Source organism: Manis javanica, chromosome 11, assembly GCF_040802235.1.
Source record: "Manis javanica isolate MJ-LG chromosome 11, MJ_LKY, whole genome shotgun sequence".
NCBI lineage: Eukaryota > Metazoa > Chordata > Mammalia > Pholidota > Manidae > Manis > Manis javanica.
Genome location: NC_133166.1, coordinates 56,946,135 through 56,963,953, shown reverse-complemented (window position 1 = coordinate 56,963,953; position 17,819 = coordinate 56,946,135). Strand labels below are relative to the sequence as shown.

Below are 17,819 nucleotides of genomic sequence, written 5' to 3'. Positions count from 1 at the left end.
TGTGTGAGGCTGTAAGACTGGAGGGTCTATTGAAACTCCTTGATGTATGTCATGGGATCAGTGGAAAAGGAACTTAGGCATTTCTCTAGTTAGGCTAAATCTCTTAAGGAGAAAGGGACGTGAACGCGCACGATGCCTTCGGATCCTGCTACCTCCCGGAGGGGGGCGATAATTTTGGGAGGCTCTCGGGACTGAGTCTGAGGGGGACTGAAGGGTTCTGGCTCAGTCTGTGGGGGAGTGACGCGGTCTAGCCGTGCCTAGTCGAGCAGGTCCTGAAGTGCAGAAGGGGGGCAAAGAAAATAAAGATAGAATCGGACCCACATGTCGCCAGCTAGCAGCCCAGCTGCTTGCCTCTGCTGCTTTAGTTGGGCTTGAACTCATGACTCTGAGGTTAAGAGTCCCATGCTCTACTGAGCTACAGCAGGGCTCCAGTTAATTGCTTATGGAATGCATTGTTTTCTATTCCTGCCACATCGGCAAGTGGGGGAAAGGCATAGCTAGAAGCAGGGGCAGTGTTTCTACACATCTTCAAGGTCTCCCTATTTTCAGAGTGAAGAGTCTTGGCAAGATATGTTTTTGTGGACAGATAACTTCTAAGGACTGCACCGGTTGTTCTCTAGCTTGTGCTTTCCCATGCTGCGTTAAGACATGGGGGAAGGTGCTTTCCCATTCTCTCTACAAACATGTGAGAAGACAAAGGCGGTCCCTAACAGGGGAGAAACAGGTGATGAGGGCAAAGACGGAGGAGGCCCCTGGGACCTAGTTAAAGGGGGGCTGAAAGGCTCAGGCTTAATCTGCAGGGAATGAAGGTGGAGGAGGTGAGATGGGGGAGGAGATGGTTGGGGAGGAAGGGCGAAGGGCTGTTGTAGGAGAAGAAGGGGAAGGGAGTGAACGGGAGGCTTCTGCGGGGGGGGCGGCTTGCAGGGTAGGAGAACTTGGGAGGGGGCGGGGAGAGGAGGAGGCGGAAAGCTTCGATATAGGGAATCTCCTTCCAGTTTTTCAGGCGCTGGCAGTAGTTAAAAAGATCGCGAGTGATGTTAGGATCAAGAGTTCCCCCTGCGGGCCATTGGTTTTGTCTAGGGGGTATGTCGGCCAATCTTGGGAGCAATATTTACGGAGAAGTTTTGGTTTTATATCAGGCATCAGGGAGAGGGTAGCCAGATGTTTAAGCAGGCATTCAAGAGGTGAACTTTCAGGGAGGGATGAGGAGGCTCCCATGGTAAAGGACAGAGAAGGAGACAAACAGGGGAAGACGAACGGAAATCCTCGGACTGGAAGCAGATCACAAGGAGACAAAGGGCGTCCCCGATGATCCTTGGTGGTCTGCGGAAACTCATATACGAGTCGGAATTTCTTGGGAAGTGTGGGTCGTCACCCAGACTTCCCTAAGAAGGCAGAGTGCCGGAGTCACGAGGTACCTAGTGCTAGGCGTTTTCGGCGGACGGAGCAGAAGGAGGAGGGGGGGAAAGGGAGCGTTCTCATCCACAAAGGAGTCACCTCGTTTATGGCTGTTGGAGGGGGGTGCCTGAGAGTCGGCCGCAGCCGTGAAGGCCTGAGGCGGGGATTTATGACTGTCGGAGGAGGGACCTGAGCGTCCGCCGCAGCTGTAAAGGCTTGAGGCGGGGATTTATGGCTGTTTGGGGAGGGGCCTGAGGGTCCGCCGCAGCCGTGAAGGCCTGAGGCGGGGAGAGTTCCCTCCTCATCCCCGAGCGTCAGGGCCTTGCCGGACGATCACAGTCAATGGCACTGCGATAGCTTGGGGAAGAGTGGCCCACTCCGGGGGGAAAACTTACCTAAAGGCCAGAGAGGAGTGGTGAGTGTGATGAGCCAGCGCCGGAAAAAGAGGACGAGGGCAAGCTGCTGCTGGTGTCGGGGGAAGATGGGGCCCAGTTGGGGTGTCCCGTCTCCCGGGTTTCGGCACCAATGAAAGGAAAGGAGCGACACATAGCAGCAATTCACCAGAGAGTTCCGCTTTATTAGGGAAAGGTGCTGGGTTATATAGGAGGGGGCATGAATTGATTGAGGTGTCACTTCTATGGGGCTGGTGGCTGTTGGCTAGGTGCTGGGATTGGGAGGGGGGCGAGAGGTGATTGGGCTTCAGGTGGCGCCAGCGGGAACTGAGGACCCCGAAGAGAAGCCGGAAGTTTGCCATCTTACTGGTGGGGACCCTTCAGTCTGTGTCTAAAATAGTTTTTTTTTTGCATGTGGATATCCCATTTTTGCATGCTCCAACACCATTTGTTGAGAAAATTATCTTTTCTCCATTGTATTGACTTTGCTCCTTTGTCAAAGGTCTGTTGTGTGGGCCTGTTTTGGGCTGTCTATTCTGTTCCATTGATCAGCTTGTCTGTTCTTTTGCAAATACCACACTGTCTTGATTACTGTAATTTTACAGTTAATCAGTTCCATTTATTTCTGATTTTTTCTTTCTGGAATCTAAAATTGAAAGAGGAAGTCATTAATTTGAGACATTTATTTTCCTATTGTAGGCATTTATTGCTATAAAATTTTCCCTCTAAACAATTATCTTGCTGTATCCAATATGTTTTCATATGTTGCATTTTTATTTCCACTAAGTTGAAAAAGTACTTTCTTATATCCCTTTCAATTATTGTTTTGACTTACAGGGTCTTTAACAGTGTTTTAATTTCCAAATATTTCAGGATTTTCAAGTATCGTTTTCTAATTTTTTTATTGATTTATGAATGCCAATTGATCTTCTTTATCTTTAATGTTGTTTATCCTGAAATCTTATTAAATATTAATATTGCCACTCAGCTTCCTTTGGTTAGTTTCAGCATATTTTTGTTTTTCATCTCTTTAATTTTAACCTATTTGCTACTTTAAATTCAAAGTAAATTTCTCGAAGATCTCATAGTTGAGTTTTCCTTTTTCCATCTAGTCTAACTGTCTTTTACTTGGGTATTTTAACCACTTATATTTAATTTTATTATTAGTATGGTTAGAATAAAGTTCATTTTGTCCCCCTATTTGTTTTCTTTTCCCATCAACTTTGTTCCTTTTCCTTTTTTTAATGCCTTCTTTGAAATTATCTTTTTAATAAATAATCCCATTTTATCTCTATTTCTACCCTAGCTACAACTTTTTTTTTAACGTCACTGATTGCTTTGAAGTTTATAGTATATACATCATTACTTTATCACAGTCAATTTGCTAGTGCTATTAAGCCAATTCATATAGAATAAGAGCCATAAATATTATCCCTTTATATTTCCTCTATGTCCTTTGTAGTACTATTGTCAATACCTTTAATTTTTACATATGCTATAAATACCTTTGACATATAAGTCCATACTACATTGTAATAAGTTTTATTTAGTCAATGATCTTTTTGAATAATAGAGATTATTGCTTGCATATTTATTCAAGAAGTAACCATTTGTCTTGATCTTCATTCCATTGTGAAGACCTGGGTTTTTCCATCTGATATCAATTTTTTCTGAAGTCCTTCTGCTGACACATCTTGTCATGTTGGGTGTTGATGATGAATTCTTTCAAGTTTTCTATGTACCAATAGGTTTTTAGTGTATTTTCTTTTTTGAATGATACATTCTCAGACACGTAATTCTAGATTCAGATTTTGTTTTATTAAGTATTCTATAAAGACATTGCTCCTGTCTTCTCACTTGCAAGTTTTCAACGAGGAATCTGTTAACATTCTTATTTTTTTTTTGAGAGGGCATCTCTCATATTTATTGATCAAATGGTTGTTAACAACAATAAAATTCTGTATAGGGGACTCAATGCACAATCATTAATCAACCCCAAGCCTAATTCTCAACAGTCTCCAATCTTCTGAAGCATAGCGAACAAGTTCTTACATGGTGAACAAGTTCTTACATAGTGAATAAGTTCTTACATGGTGAACAGTGCAAGGGCAGTCATATCACAGAAACTTTCGGTTTTGATCACGCATCATGAACTATAAACAATCAGGTCAGATATGATTATTCATTTGATTTTTATACTTGATTTATATGTGAATCCCACATTTATCCCTTATTTTTTTTTTAATAAAATGCTGAAGTGGTAGGTAGATGCAAGATAAAGGTAGAAAGGGTTTGTTTGTGTTTATACAGAGGATCAAAGCCTAATTTCGCTACCCAGAAAACATTCTTATTTTTGTTATATATGGACATAATGTGTTACTTTTCCTGATTCCTTTTAAGGTTTTCTCTATATTATTCAATTATAGCAATTATATTTTGACATGACTTTTCTTTTCATGTTATTTGTGCTTGAAGTTTATTGAGCTTCTTGGATAACTTTTGGCCATTTTCTTCAAGTATACATATTTTTTTATTCCCAGCCCATGATGGAGATTCCAATTGCCCATATATTTAGCTCATAGCTACATACTTCATTCCCTTCACTGTTTCATTTTTTATTATTTCAGTTGATACTTTTTCAAATTTATTAATATTTTCTTCCTAAATATTTCATCTGCTTTAATCCAGACATTTTTTAAATTATATGATCATAATGATCAATAGTCATATCTCACTATTAATAATACATCACATAATTGATTAGTAAAGTTCCTTTCTTCAGCTTCTCATTATCCTTAGCTTCTACATACAGTTACTTCTCCATAGATTTTCCAAACAGGCATGGGCATTCATGTTTTTGAATTTTCTCTTATGCTATTTGTTTCTCAATTTTCTACCCATTAAAATTTAAACTGGGATATAAAAATCTGTTAATGAAGACTTATATACTATACTTTAAACTAATTTTTCTCTTCACTGTTTTACCAACGTAATTCTCTTCAGCATTATGTTTATTCTGATTTTGCCTTCTGTTGTATTTAAATATTTAGGGTTTATTTTCTCTTTATGTTATTATTATCTTGAGGTCAAGAACCACCTCCTCTTCTTTATGTGTTGATCATCTCCCCAGTCTTTCCCAACCCAGTGCTCACTGGAGTCAAAATGAGACACATCTGTTGTAGCAATACTTCACATTTATCTTTATTGTATTATCAAAGCATCTAAACACATTTTCCACAGAACTTCACTGTTGGAAAGCTATTGATCACTTAGAGGTTTTATAAAAACAATTAAACTGATAAGTTGTAGTGGTTTTGGATGTCTCATCAAGGTACTTGTACCTTCCCATGAGTCTAAACTTTACCTAGAAAGGGCAAAAACAGAATTCACAGTAGCTATTAATTTATATTATCTTTCTAATGACATGATTCTCAGACAGGTAGAGCAAGACAATATCTCACATTCTCTTGAAGGACTATAGTTTGGTATATGTATATATATATATAGATCACAGAAATTGCTTTCTCCAGTGCACTGCAGGACCAAGAGTTTTGTTATCTAGCTTTTCAGAGTCAATATATTCTTTATGACATCTAGGCCAAATGGCATCCCTGGAGGTCTTTTTACCATATCACATATTTGGAGGCTAGGATCTAGTTATTCAAAATGTTAAGTTATCAAACTTTTACAGACAGGAGGTTTTACAAGATGACTATTTGCATGGAAGTTACAGAAAAAGAGCTGGGTTGTCTTAAAGCAATTAGCTAGCCTTATGGCATTATATAAGAGAAAACCTCTGTATATGTTTAGACATTCAAATTGTTCATTCTGATCCATTCTGAAAATGATTGGGACATGGGGAGCAGGATTCTGAAATTATTCTGCTTTCCTGAATAATGTATTTCATTATGTTTAATATTTAATATTAATAATACTAATAAATATTTAATAAGGCTTATCAAATTCCATTATTTTTCATAGATTTTATTCTCTTATCCTATCAAGAGAAAGGAGACTGGCTGATAAACTGTGGTACTTGAATAATAAAGGTAGCTGATGAACCTGCTAATAAGTGTTACTCAAAAGTTTATGTTCATATGGATTATTGGCGAGCTGGTTAAAATGTAAATTCAGTTTAGTATCACTTGGGTGTGACTTGAATCTGTATTTCTAATAGGCTTCCAAGTGATACTTATGAAGCTGGTCCGTGTTCTATACCATCAGGAAAGTTTTTAGTGTCATGAATTCCTTACTAGAAATACATGTTCTGTAGTTGGGTCCTATTCTGGTTGAAAGAGAAGCTCAGCTTTTTGGGCTAAGGCAGAGTGAATGGCCTTGGCATCATGATCTAGTTTGTATACGGCCAGTTGCACCTTCTGCTTGGAGTTCTCACCTGGGTCACTGATTGTTCAGCACATTTCTGTGTTTGGGTTGTGCCACTTTACCTGGATTTCCTCTTGCTTCCTGCCGTTGCCTCAGAGCAATATTTCTTAAATATCATCCAGTGACCACCTGGATCAAAAATGGCTGACATACTAGTTAAAATGCAGATTTCAGTGGCCCTTCTAGAGCATAATATCTGTGGGTGATGCTCTGAAGTCTGAAATGTGACCTCTGAAATAAGCATACTAAAATTGAGAACCATGGCCATATTGCATTCTGTCACTCCACTACCAAGTTGTGTGCTTCTCTGTTACCTATTTAAATCTGTCATATTCTTCTCTGTGAAAAATATCACTCACAAATGGTTATATGGCCATGGTTACCAGACTCTGTCCTGAATTCTATCCTCATATGCTTTTGAAGGCATAGTCTTCTTTTCTATTAAGTGCAACTTAGAATCTATATTTTGTTAGACTGTCAAAACATAGATACTTCCCAAATTTAATGAAAGTATGTTTAATCTCTGTCCAATTAACTTTTGGCAGAACCGTCTCTTAGATTTTTGCTACTGTTATCACTTACAACAAACTTTACAATTTAAAACAAATGTTATCTGATACTTCCAAAGGATAGAAGTTAAAAATAAGTCTCAATGGGCTAAAATCAAGATCTTGGGTGGACTGAGTTCCTTTTGAATGCTCTAGGGGAGAATTTGTGCCTTTGCTTTTCCAGCTTCCAGAAGCCCTTACCTCCCTTGGCTCATAGACCCCTTCCAGCAATGGCATCATTCTGACAACTGCTTCCATTATCATATTTCCTTCTATGAATCTGACCCTCCTATTTACCTTTTATATGGATCCTTTGGTTACATTGGGCCAATTTGTATGACCCAGGATAGTCTCTTGCTATAAGATCCTTAACTTAATCACATCTGCAAAGTCCTCTTTATCATGTAAGGTAACAGTCAAAGATCCTGGGGTTAGAACATGGACACATCTGTAGAGGGAAAAGGTGTTATTCAGTCTATCACACCATCCTTTCCCAGTTTTGTGGGACTACTATATATGGCTGGGTCTGTATAACGACCCCATCTCTGGAGAGGATCTATATGCACACTGAGAAGTTAGACATGTCTACCATGATGGTCACAGTCATAAGTCCTAGAGTGGGTCTGGGACCCAAGCTAAACAAGAGTGATAACTTCTTGTTACTTTTGTCAGAACAATTTTTAAAAGACATTCTTTCTCTTGGGTTTACTAAGTTTGTAAGATACGATTCTTACATAACTGGTAGCTATATTTTTCCCATATGGAAGGCTCTTACTTACTAGAAAATAAATTGAAAATAGAGGAAAACATTGGTGAGAGACAGACAAAGAGATAGAAGAGTTTGATAACATTTTCAGAGCTCAAAACAACAAGCCATTTTTTTCTTCATCAAGTTTGAGCCACTCAAAAGCAAATCAAATTGTGTAAACGTAGTTATGGTAGATTATCTGAATGATAGATAAAAGGAAAAACAGGTCAAATCAAAGCAAACAAAGTTTTGCCTCAATGGATGAAAAGTACCAAAGCTGGTGAGCAGGAGAACCATTAACATTAGATTAAGGCAAAGTGATTCTCAATTTTTGAACATTCTGTGCACAATCCTTAATGTTCTTTTTATGGGATGGCCTCTGTGTTTCTGGGCTGGGTGTAGTAGCTTAAGTAGTTGTGTCAAGCTACCCAACACAGCAACATGGATTGATCTTAAACAGTATTTTTTATTAGAGAACTATCTTTTTAACTCAATTGCTTTAAGATCAATCCATGTTGCCAATTATCTAATTGAACATTGATTACTTCTCACTGCTATGTGATTCCATTGTATGTGTGTCTAATATATGCATTAAATAAATGTGTATATATATAATATAGAGAGATATCTATGTATATGTATGTATATATATAATATACAAATCTGAATCATATCTTGAGTCTGAATATATATTTGTGTGTGTATATATATATACACACACAAATATATATTCAAAGATTCAGGAGGATGAGGAACATAGAAAAACTAACAAAATGAGATACTTGGAGTTTCAGTAACATACAAATAAAAAAAGAAGACCTATTAAAATATTTTCTTCATAGATAAATGGGTACTTAGGGCTTATCATGAAATGTAAGAAGCATTGTATAAAACAACTTCAAATAAAACAAAATTACTATATGTCCAAAAACTATTGTTAGAGGGAACAAAAAGTGTTCCTGTGCTGATAAAAATCTAATATTATAGATGCAATGGGAGAGTTAAAATTGTATCATGAATTAAGAGAATGTAAACTGTGGAGGTTCTCCTACATTTTTCTATTACATAGTAGTAAATTTCACATTTAGGCTTTTAAATAAACTGGAGTCTAATTTTGTAAGTAATATAGATGGCAAGGCAATTTTTCTAACATCACTTTAAAAGCCATTTTTATACCTTATGTGTAATATACTTTATATAGATAAACATTATACACCATATATGCCCTTTATATACTGTCTGTGTATAACATTTTAAAAGGGAACTCTAAAATAATATACAATTATATAATGTTTGTTTAGTTAAGTTAATTCAAGCTGAGTTCTTTCACTGGAATCTGAAACAGCCTTGAACAGAGAGATGTTATGAAATACTCCCAAGATGACACCACAGTATTATATATTTGTTTGTCATTTATTCACCAATTAAACTGATTAGAAAGAAGAAACTGAGAAAATAGAGGTTTTCAGTAATTGTCTCAATCTTGGAATGAAATAAACCTCACAAGAGGACGGACTTAGCTGTTGGCATTTCCATTTCACAAATAAGAAAACGAAGGCTCATTAGTGCTAAGTTACTTTCTCTGAAATTTCACTTTGGAAAGTACGTAAGATTTATATTTAGTTCTATCAGTCTGCTCTTAATCAGGCTTCATCCACTAAAGCAGGGATCAGCAGACTTCTCCGCTAAAAGGCCAGATATTGAATATTTGAAGCTTTACAGCTCACACTGTCTGTTGCAACTGCTCGACTCTGTAGGAGCCATAGACAACATGTAAATGAATAGGCATGGTTGCCTTTCGATAAAACACTTATGGAAACTATTTTAATTTGATAAAATTTTCAACTGTCATGAAATATTATCCCCCTCTCATTTTCTTTCAACTACTTGAAATATAACAAATATTCTTTGTTTACATGTTGCACAAAAACAGTTGGTAGGCTGAATCTGGGTAGTTGTTTTCAACTTCTCCACTAAACTGTTATACTTGGGCAGTCAAGAAGGGGTTGAAGTTTGTATGTCATTGGTGAGATGCTGCAATGAGATCATTTTATCTTACGAATGTAAACCAAAGTTATTTTATGACATCAAAAATAGATACCCAGAAGACTGACCAACATGCAAAGTTAGTAAAAGTAAATATTTAAGAGTCATTCCCATGAGGTTATAACTCAAGCTGAGAAAGTTGTTGAAAATGTGACTTTGGAAATAGAACTCTGCAGTAAAAGTGGAGAAAGGAGCAAGAAAAAGTGAAAAGGATAGAATAAAGAAGAACAAATTCATATGAATTAGGGAAAGACATAGTTTCATAAAAGAGAAGGAGCAGGGCCTTGAATAAATGCAAGAAGACAAGGAAAAATCCATGCCTCTAGTTAGCACTCAGTAGGCTTACACTAAGTAGGTTTCACAATGACTTTTGGAAGAAGAGTTGCCATAGAAAGGTTAGTGTGGGAGGCAGGCTACAGGTGCTTAAGTTGGAGGCAGAAGTAAGCATCCAACTTTCCATTAGAAATGAACTTTTTGAAAGGAGGCACCCTATTTAACTTACCTAAAAATTTACTGTTCAATAAATTCTTATTTTACTGAAAACTTTATATTTCATAGGGAAGCACTGACATCAATAAATGTAAGACAGTGGTGTTTACACACAGACCTATAATTTGCCAAAGCTTTAGAAACTATTAGGTTTAAGTTGTTATATTCTGATTTCTATGAGCTTTTACCTATTCATTAGAATTCTTTCATGTAATTGTACCTTTTATTTCAGTGTGTTTTAATGTACATGACATATTTATAATTTGGAGCTTGTGATGAATCTACCACTCTTCCAACTTTAAATGACCTGCTGATTCAACTTCTGGCCCTTAGGTTTCTTTGCATAGGAGATAAGCTAGATAAAAAGTAGCTCCCAGGTTAATATTTTCAAGGAAGGAGAAGTTAGAATGAGAACATGGAATGTAGAAATGTATCCCCTCCAGAGTGGAGAAAGATTTTCAATAGGAAATAAAAATCTATGAATGTAAGGGGCAGTTGCTTCAGATTTAAGGTCCCAGAAGGAAACATAAGGCAAACATTGAAAAGACATTAATTCAAGGAATAATTATAGGAGTGTGAAGAAGACTAAGAGAACACATATGGCATGGTTAGCAAAAGCAAGAAGCTGCTTTCATGCTGAGGACTGAAGAGGCTAGTGAACAAAATAGCTCCCAGAATTTGGTAATATCTGAGGCAATGGAGGAGTCTCAGGGCCCAAGAGCTCTAGACATGGAAGGATCCAGCTACTGCTGGAGATTCAGCTTTCTAGAAAAAGTTAACATTTCTCAGGCATTTAATAAAATGGCCATATAGATAAGATCGTTGCCTTTAAAAAAAAGTCTGATATTGCATTTTCAGATATTTGAAAACTTTTTACCTGATGATTTACTTCATTTGATTAGAGCACATTTGAACATATTATGGTAAATACATATTGTTTGCTATATTCTGCATTAAAATACATCCTATATTCATAAAATACTCATTTCTCCTCCTATAATCTTCAAACAAAATTCTTTGCCACCTATATCACATATTTATAATCAATTTTAATATCTTAGTTGACTCAGTTTATAATATCAACTCCAACATTTTAACATACTGTTTGGAAAGAAAAACAAAACTGTACTCCATTAAACCAGTTTATATTTTTCTTCTTCTATATTTTCTTCATTTATCTTAGATAAGATTAATTCAGTGAGCTACTAAATACCAATCTATATGTATGTAGTATTTTCCTAGGCATCACGGAGGATACTTAATTAGCAAACAACATTCCTGGTATAGGATGCCTATAATCAGTTTGTAGAGAATAAAGTCATCTACAAATTAATATATTGGAATTCAGAAGAGAGAAAGACTGGAGAAAAGTGACAACTTCATGAATAATTTTCTGTCTGAGCTCAGCATTTAAGAATGGGATATACAGAATGAGAGAATATTTTCCAATTATAGGGAGCAGAGAGAATACCTCCCTCACAACTGTGATAACCACTCTAAATGGAAATGATGCAGTCCTTTGGATGGATTGCTCTGTGGGGAAATAACATTTTAAATATCAGATTCTACAATAATGGGCAAAGTGACAATATCAAACATTTAATAATGCTGAATGACCATATAATTTATAGCAAAGCATAATACACACTATGTATCATCTCCCCAATAAATTCCTTTTAAGCTTTTTGAACTCAACACATTTTTTAATCCAGTTTGGAAGAGAAGCAGTATGTTTTATTCTCCTGGAATCTTGGGAAAATAGAATAAGGGAATTTACATTGGAAATGAAGATGCAAGTTCTTATAAACGGCTGCAAACTTAGGTGTAATTAGTCAGTTTTTAAATCACTAAAAGGTGGACTGATATCTGAAAAAGGAAGTAGAAGAAATAGAAATTTAAGAAGATATGCTTTACAAACCTGGTTAAATGCTTCTCATTCCTTAATCAACTAACGTATTTTCTTACCAAAGTGGAAGTAAAGGCTTAAAAAATTACCACTTACAGATATCTACTCAGTATTTATCAGCTCTAATTTGCATTATTTTGTATTTATTATTCTGACAACTTCATCAGTATTTGGTAACAGTACAGGCTTAGTATGATGTGGTGCCTATCACAGGAAAATTCTAAACATCTGTATTTGTTTCAGAGCTCTCCATGTTATCAGCTAATACCTTATGTTGAAGATGTATTATGGCTCAACTTCTTTCATTGCCCAGACCTGCTCCTCTATCCCTGAAGAATTGTTCTCAAGAACATTCACCAATAAATCTTGTGGGTTCAAATATCAATGTGTCATAGCCCAAATCTAAGACAGCTGTCCATTTCCTCTAAATTGATCTGTAGGTTTAATGCAATTCTAATAAAATCCAAATAAATTTTTGTTAAAATTGACAAATTGATTCTAAAATTTGTATGAAAATATATAGGATCTAGAATGACCAATTTGAAGAAGAAAAAAATTGGGGAGCTTATACTATTAGATTCCAAGTTTTACTCCATAAGCTGGTAATCAAGATGTGGTGGTATTGGTGGAAGGATATTTATACAGATCAACTGAATGGAACTAAAAGGCAAAAAATAGAACCATACGTGGAGTGACTTGATTTTGACCAAAGCAATTCAGAGAAAAGGAAAGTCATTCCAACAAAGAGACTTTGGACACATAGAGGCTAGATTCATGAAAATCTGGAGTGCAAATTCCCCAAATTCTTCCGATAGATTACAGGATGTGAAGACAAATGGAACTACTATTACTTCCATGCTTTGGTTATGGAACTCAGGGGTCCTGCTTATTTGGGAACCACCACCATATATGGCCATTAATTAGGGTGTATACAGCATCCTGGTTGGACGGAGCACCATTCTTGTAGGATGAGATCAAACTGGGAAACTTGCTGTGCTTTCAAAAGACCATTTCATTACTTTATTAGTGTGGCTTTATACTTCTGTGGACTGTTGTAAATGATAGGGCCAGTGGATCCATGGCCACGTGCCCACTGCTTCACTGTATTGGCTCTTATGGAGGACAGCATCTAAGGTGATACCCACTGACTTTTAGTTCCTTGCATCTATCTTCTTTTATAGCCCTCTCTCACAGTGACTGGAGCTGACCTGTACAACTAATAGGATACTGTAGAAGTGACAGTGTGTGATACCAAAGCTATGCCACATAACGTGCTTCTTCCACCCTAGATCATTTGCTCTGGGAGAAATATTTGTCAAGGTCTGGAGAAGCTCAAGCAACCTCGTGCAGAGTCCATGTGGCAAGGAATTGGGACACCTGTAAAGAACTTGCACTTACTTGCTGGGACCATGAGTGAGAAATGTTGGGAATGAATCTCCAGATGAAACTCATCCTTCAGATGACTGCAGCGCCCTCTGACATGTTGAGTATAACTTCAGCCGGCATGACTCGCTAAGCCACTCCCAGACTACTGAGCCAAAGAAACTATCCTAGTAATTTTTTGTGAAATCTTTAAGGTTTTATATGTAGGATTATGTCTCTGCATATAGTAAGTTTTACTTCTTCCTTACCAATTTATTGTTTAAAGCCACTGAATTTGGGTACATTTTTTTACTGAGGTAAAACTGTTAGGTAAAATTATATGTTTCAGGTATACAACATTACAATTTACTGTCTGTATACCCTCCAAAGTGATTAACACTGAAAGTCTAGTTGCTATTTATCACCATAAAGGTGGCCCCCTTCACCCATTTCACCTACCAGCAAACTCCCTTCCCCTCTTGCACTCTTGTAAGATTCAGTTTTCTGTATCTACAAGTTTGTTTTTGTACTGTTTGTTTTTTTCCTTAGATTCCACATGAGTTAAATCATATGGTATCTGTTTTCTCCACCACACTTACTTCATTTAACATAATACCTTCAAAGTCTATCAATTTTGTCACAATGGCAAGATTTCATTCTTTTTTATGGATGACTAATATTGTTATATATATTTATATCCTCAACATCCATCAATGAACATCGAGGTTGGTTCCATATCTTGGCTGTCATAAATAAAACTATGTTGCTCTGTACATAGGGTTGCATGTGTCTTTTCAAATTAGTGGTTCTATATTCTTCAGATCAATACTGAGAAGTGGAATAGCTGGACTATGTTAGATTTATTTTTTTGAGAAACCTTCTGCTGTTTTCCATAGTGATTGCATCAATTTACATTTCCACCATCACATTCATGAGTTCCCTTTTCTCCATGTCCTCTCCAACACTTAGTTCTTGTCTTGTTGTTAGCCTGACTGGTGTGAGGTGATATCTCATCGTGTTTTGATTTTCATTTCCCTGATAATAGTGATGTCAAACATCTTTTTACATGTTTTTGGCTATCTGTATGTCTTTTTCAAAAAATGTCTATTCAGGTCCTCTGCCAATTATTAATTGGATTATTTGGGAGTGTTTTTGGTGTGTATGACTTCCTCATATATTTTGGATCCTAACCCCTTATTGAAAACATCATTTGCAAATATACTCTCCCTTGCAGTAGGTTTTCTTTCCATTCTTTTGATGGATTCCTTTGCTGTATGGAATATTTTTAGTTTGGTGTAGTCTCACATATTCATTTTTGCTTTTGTTTCCCTTGCCTGAGGAGACAGATCCAGAAAAATGTTCCTAATGCTAATCAAGAACTTCCTGCCTATCTGTGTTTCTAGGGCTAGAAGCTTTATGGTTACTGGTCTTATATTTTGTTCTTTAAACCATTTTGAGTTTATTTTTGTGTATGATGTAAGACAGTGATTCAGTTTCATTATTTTGCATGTAGCTGTACTGTTTTCCCAACACCTTTTATTGAAGAGACTTTTTTTCCCATTGTATATTCTTGTCTGCTTTATTGTAGATTAACTGACCATGTAATCTTGGGTTTATTTCTTGGCTCTGTATTCTGTTCCACTGGTCCATGGATCTGTTCTTGGGCCAGTATTGTACTGTTACAGATTACTGTAGCTTTGTACTATAGTTTGAAATCAGGGAGAGTGATACTCCCAGCTTTGTTCTTTCTTCTCAAGATTGCTTGGGTTATTTGAGGTCTTTGTGGTTCCATACCAATTTTAAGATTATTTGCATTAGTTCAGTGAAAATGTCATTTGTATTTTGAATTGCCTTGAATCTGCAGATTGCTGTGGTCAATATAGCCATTTTAACAATATTAATTCTTCCTATGAACATGATATAGCCTTCCATTTATTTGTATCTATTCAATTTCTTTCATCAATATTTTATAGTTTTCAGAGCACAGGTATATCATTTCCTTGGTTAAATTTACTCCTACATATTTTACTCTTTCTGGTACAATTTTAAATGGGTTGTTTTCCTAATTTCTGTTTTTTTCTTAATTTGCAACAGATTCCTACATATTTATTTTATATTATATTCTATGACTTTACTGAATTCATTTATCCTAGTAATTTTTTGTGAAATCCTTAAGGTTTTCTATATGTAGGATTATGTCTCTGCATATAGTAAGTTTTACTTCTTCCTTACCAATTTGGATGCTTTTATTTCTTTTTCTGGTCTGATTGCTATGGCTAGGACTTCCAGTACTATGTTGAGTAAAACATATGGGCATCCTGTCTTGTTCATCATCTTAAATAAAAAGCTTTTAGCTTTTCATCATTGAGTATAATATCAGTTTGTCATATATGACCTTTATTATGCTCAAGCATGTTCCCTTTAAACCCACATTGTTGAGTTTTTATCATGAATGAATGCTTTTGTCAAATGCTTCTTCAGCATCTAATGAGATAGCCATATAGTTTTTATCCTTTCTTTTGATAATGTGGTGTTATAACACTGACTTGCAAATATTAAACCATCTTTGCCTCTCTGGAATAAATCCTACTTGGTCACAGTGAATGATCCTTTAATGTATTTCTTTTATTTTGGTTTGCTAGCATTTTGTTGAGGATTTCTGCATCTATGTACATCAGGGATATTGGTCTGTAATTTTACATTTTTCATAGTGTCTTATTTTTGTATTAAGGTAATCCTGGCCTCTTAGGCTAAATTTGAGAACTCTCCTTCCTCTTCAATTTTTTTGAATAGTTTGAGAAGGATATTCTTCAACTGTTTGGCAGAATTCTCATGTGCAACTATCTGGTCCTGGAATTCTGCTTGTTGTGGGTTTGTTGATAACTGCTTCAATTTCATTGCTAATATTCAGTCTGTTTAGATTTTCTCTTTCCTCCTAGTTCAGTCTTGGGAGATTGCATGTTTCTAGGACTTAATTCATTTCTTCTAGGTTTTCCAATATGTTGACATATAATTTTTCAATGTAATCTCTTATAATTGCATTTCTGTGGTGTCAGTTGTAACTTTATTCATTTCTGATTTTATTTATTGATGAGTTCAACTAAAGGTTTATCAATGTTGTTTATCTTCTCAAAGAACCAGCTCTTAGTTTCATTGTTCCTTTGTATTGTTAACAGTCTATTTATTTCTGCTCTAAACTTTATTATTTCCTTCCTTCCACTAATTCTGGGCTTCATTCTTCTTTTCTAGTTCCTTTATGTGTAGTGATAGATTGAGATTTTTGTTATTTCTTCAGGTAGGCTTATAATGCTATAAACTCCTATTAGGATTGCTTTTGCTACATTCTAAATATTTTGCATTGTTGTGTTTCCACTGCATTATTCTCTTAGCATTTTTTATTTAACTTCCTCTTTAATTTCTTCACTGAACAACTGGTTATTTAGAAGCATGCTGATTAGCCCCCACGTTTGTGTGGTTAATTCCTGTACATGATTCCTAGTATCATACTGTTGTCATCTGAAAAGATTCTTGGTACGATTTCAGTCTTCCTAAATTATTAAGACTTGTTTTGTGGCCTAACATGTGATTTATCCTGGAGAATGTTTTGTATGCACATGAAGAATGAGTATTCCACTGTCTTCAGATGTAATGTTCCATTTATATCTATTAGGTCCATTTTGTCTAAAGTAGCATTTAGATCCACTGTTTCCTTCTGGATTTTCTGTTTGGATTATCTATCCATTGATATAATAGAGGTCTTAAAGTCCCCTACTATAATTATATTACTGTGAATTTCTCTCTTTGTTAATATTGACTTTATGTAGTTAGGTGCTCCTTTGTTGGGTGCATAGATATTTACAATTGTTATAACTCCTTGCTGGATTGCACCTTTGATCATTATATAATGGTCATCTTTGTTTTAAAGTCTATTTTGTCTGATTTAAGTACTGCTACTCTAGCTTTTCTTTCATTTTTATTTGCATGGGATATCTTTTTCCATCCTTTCAGTTTCAGTCTGTGTGTCTTTAGGTTGGAAGTGAATCTCTTGTAGGTAGCAAATAGTAGCATGCACTCACCCATAGGTCTGTGTTTTTAACCATTTACCCTACGTCTTTTAACTGGAACATTTAATACACTTACATTTAAAGTATTTATTGGTAGATATGTACTTACTGGCATTTTGTTAGATGTTTTCTGGTTGTTTTTGTCACTTTTCTTTGGTCCTTTCTTCTCTTGTTCTCTTCCCTTGTGTGCTCTGACTTTCTCTAGTGTTATGGTTGTTTTTGTATATCAAAGGCTTTGTGTGTGGGGGGGGTGGTTACCATGGAGATTATATGTGATGTGTTATATATATTTAGCAGTGTATCTTAATTTAATAGTCACTAGAATGCATTCTAACAGCACTACATTTTTAATTGCCTCTCTTCCACATTTTATGTCTTTTATATTTATTCTTTTCTTCACCACGTTTTATTCAGTGATTCCCTTAACTAATTTTTAGAGGTGATTGATTTTACTGTATTTGTCCTTAAACATTCATGTTAGCT

General features: G+C 35.9%; 1 long non-coding RNA gene across 1 annotated transcript in view; it reads left to right on the top strand.

The window, feature by feature from the left end:
• LOC140844276 (uncharacterized) overlaps nt 1–17,819 on the top strand; it is a 414,430-nt gene that overhangs the window by 350,768 nt on the left and 45,843 nt on the right. The window lies entirely within an intron of this gene.